Source organism: Rhagoletis pomonella, unplaced genomic scaffold (genome assembly GCF_013731165.1).
Source record: "Rhagoletis pomonella isolate Grant_MI unplaced genomic scaffold, Rhpom_1.0 Rhpom_scaffold_00013, whole genome shotgun sequence".
In the NCBI taxonomy this organism is placed as follows: domain Eukaryota; kingdom Metazoa; phylum Arthropoda; class Insecta; order Diptera; family Tephritidae; genus Rhagoletis; species Rhagoletis pomonella.
This window is the reverse complement of record NW_023458567.1, coordinates 4,931,156-4,934,564: the sequence shown is the minus strand read 5'-3', so window position 1 is coordinate 4,934,564 and position 3,409 is coordinate 4,931,156. Positions and strand designations below refer to the sequence as shown.

At 39.1% G+C, this 3,409-nt stretch overlaps 1 pseudogene; it reads left to right on the top strand.

Moving 5' to 3' along the window:
• The first annotated feature begins 1,116 nt into the window (after positions 1-1,116).
• The window catches only part of LOC118748305, a 2,443-nt pseudogene continuing 150 nt past the window's right edge, over positions 1,117-3,409 (top strand).

The window sequence follows — 3,409 nt, the reverse complement described above, 5'->3', positions numbered from 1 at the left end:
GGCGGATTTATACAAGGTGGTGTTGATGGCGAATTAAATTTTCGCCGCGGTACTACTGAATGTCAAAATGATGTGTTTGTTGTACACAAGGCGAATTCATTTTACAACAAACACATCATTTTGACATTAAAACGTACCTCGGCGAAAATCTAAATTCGCCATCAACACCACCTTCTATAAATTCGCCTTGCTGTGTTCGGTAGGTGCAAAAAAGGTGTAGAACAGTGCAGTCCATAAGTATGTTCCAAGGCGAAACCAGAAATACTTTCAAATTCATTAGAATCCACTTAAACAAGTAATTAAATACTTTTCAACATGAATTAGCAGAGTGCACTTTTCTTTTGTTTACAATTTGGTTGCCAAACACACTACATCTGATCGTTTGACACAGTTACCAGAATTTGCAGCAAAAAATTCTCGGACTAAAACTGGTAACTTCTGACACAGAGAGAACCGTATTTACTCTCTTTTTCGTCCTCTCAGTAGTCAGAGAACCGAGTACGGGATCGATTTCCAGTAAAATCTGATTGACTCTGACTAGTCCGGACTCGTACGGGATCGCAACTATAATTAGGTTTTATGTTTCTACATGAAAGCTCGAATTTGGACGAAACAAAATAACCGGCTGATAGTCAAAACGCGCAAAAGAATGGGAGTTGGCCATCTGTTCGCTTCGCGCTGCAGCTTTAACGATCCATGCGACATGCCTTTTCTTATCTGTCAAAGCGAATCTGCTACGCAAAGCGAAGCAAACGTTTTATGCACGATTGAGAGAATACAAAGGTTGCGCCTATCTCGGACCGCTATTCCTCTCTTAACGAATTTGACAGAATCGTGGTTAGCATGACGTCACACTTGTGCAACTTGTTTACGTTCTCCTTGCAACATTTTTTCTTCTTCTTCCATTCTTGCTCACGTTTTGGCATTTCTCTCTCGCAATTGCACCAGTGTGACGTCACACTAAAGTTATTCTCAAAAATCCTCTCTGATCGGCGCAATCTTGTATTCTATCATTCTTGCGTTTTATGTATGTGGCATCAGCTTCAATGTACTGGAACTGACAGTTTTCAAAAAACATCGATACATCTACAATTTATACATCGTGTGGAAAATTTTCGATGCATCGAAGCAAAACATCGATATTTTCGATGCATCAATGATTTTCCGACGTCTTTAGCTGTTTTTTCTGTAAAATATACGCATAAAAAGTTAAACAAATTTTTAAAATTTGTGTAAACAAACATAGTATGCAGGTATGGACACAGTAAGTGAATTGCATTTCGATTTCCTTTGTAGAGCTTGCATGCATGAAGTGGCTGATGCGGTCGCAGTTACCTCGACAGTTGAACTAACTGCCGAGCAACCTGAGCAACAGTGGAAACCCATCTTTGATATAGTCGCAGACTGCGGAAACATGCGCATAATTGAATTACTAGCTAGCACTACCCCGTGTCTGGAAGTCAACCTCAGTGACGAATTACCAAACAAAATGTGCCGAGGATGTTTGGAGCAATTAGTGAGCGTCTATCGTTTCCAGCAGATGTGCATGCAATCAGATCAGGAAATGCGCAAATTACTTGCTAAAAAATATCCAGATGTAAAACTGATAACAGAGGATAAAATGATGACGAAAGAGATTTCAATGATAGAAGCAATTGTAGAAGTCAGAGATGATGAAATTGGAAGTGAGCCTGTAACTACTGCACCTGATGAGCCACTTACGGGCGCTAATGACCCGCTACAAAGTATTTGCGAATCACGGACACCTTGTAAAGACGATACTCCAAGCCGTGTTTGCGAATACCTCAAAATGGAGCTAAGTGATGAAGATATATGCACTGATCACTATAGTACACACGAAACAATGCTAGATTTGAAGTCTGTAACTGGAGACCTACGTATGAAAATCGAAAAGGGGCCACGAGCAGCAGTCCAAGACAAGTCAATAATGGAACTTGACGACAACGACTGAGATACCAACCGATCTGGGCGGGGTTGTTGTAGCCGCTACAACAACAACAACAACAAGTCAACAACGAGTGTGGAGGGTTCAAGCAAGGAAGATTTAGACGGAGATCGGACAGGCGATAAGCCTAAACTGAGAGCAAGAAAAAGCAGAAACCTTTTAAAGACTGATGTGAAAGTTAAAGTTAATTTGAACAAATCTAGAAAAGTTCGGTGTGAACAAGCAAAAGAAGCGTGAGTATAACTAAATAAAAAATAAGATGATCTCCATATTTGTATGTATAATATTACTTTCAGATCATCCACACATACCTGTAACCTGTGTAATAAAACGTTTTCATCCCGCCGATTTCTACAAAGACACCTAAAAAGGCATATAAAATAGGAGAAGCGAAAAAAATTGCCCCCTCAGCCAATGAATACTGACCAGCATTATCAACTTGCATGTGATATTTGCAACCGGAGATTCACCAAACCTGAAGGATTATACAAACATAGGCTGACACATGATGAGAAAGCTGAAGTAGAGGGAAGAAATCCCAGTTATTCATGTGACTTGTGTGAAAAGCAATATCTTTCACAGCGTACTCTGACGAGACATAAACGACAACGGCATTTTGAAAAAACCCCACAGACGGACATAAAGCTGTATGTTTGCGAATTTTGCAATAAAAGTAAGTTTATTAACAAATTACATTGTGGTTGTTTTCGCTTGCCTGGTTATCTGGTTAAAAATAATTATTTTTAACCTGGCAAGCGTGAACAACCACATTGTCAACTTTGTATAAATGTGAACAATGCTTGCAGGCTTTCAACAATCTGGCACGTTAAAGGATCGCTTACGCACACATACCGGAGAGCAGCCGTTCTTGTGTTCGGAGTGTGGGAAAGCATTTAACAGTTCTAGGTACATCTAAAAATCCTGCAGCAAATAAATAAAAGTAGTTTTAATTTCTTACCGGTGGTTATTTGGTTTAGTTGCGATCATTGAATCTTGAAGATATTAGCGGAACTTCAAAATTTGTATATGAGAATTGTATTCGGTTGTTTTTTTTTTTTTTTTGCTTCAAAATTGTTTAAAATAATTTTTTCGCAGCAATATGAAACAGCATCTCTTACGGCACACTGGTGTTAAACGGTATGAATGTCCTGACTGCCCCAAGAAATTTCCATGTCTCAGCGACTTAGCTTCACACATAGCCGTGCATCTTCAGATAAAGCGAAATATTTGTGATATTTGTGGTGCTGCATTTGGTAAACCGTATCAGTTAAAGAAACATAAAATGTATCATAATGGCGATAAACCATACAAATGTGAATACTGCGAGAAGTGGTAAGTTTGAAAAAAAAAATCACCAATCCCATGATAATTTTTAAATATCCCCGCCTAGCTTCGTTTGTATGGATCATCAACGGCGTCATATGCGTACTCATACCGGCGAAA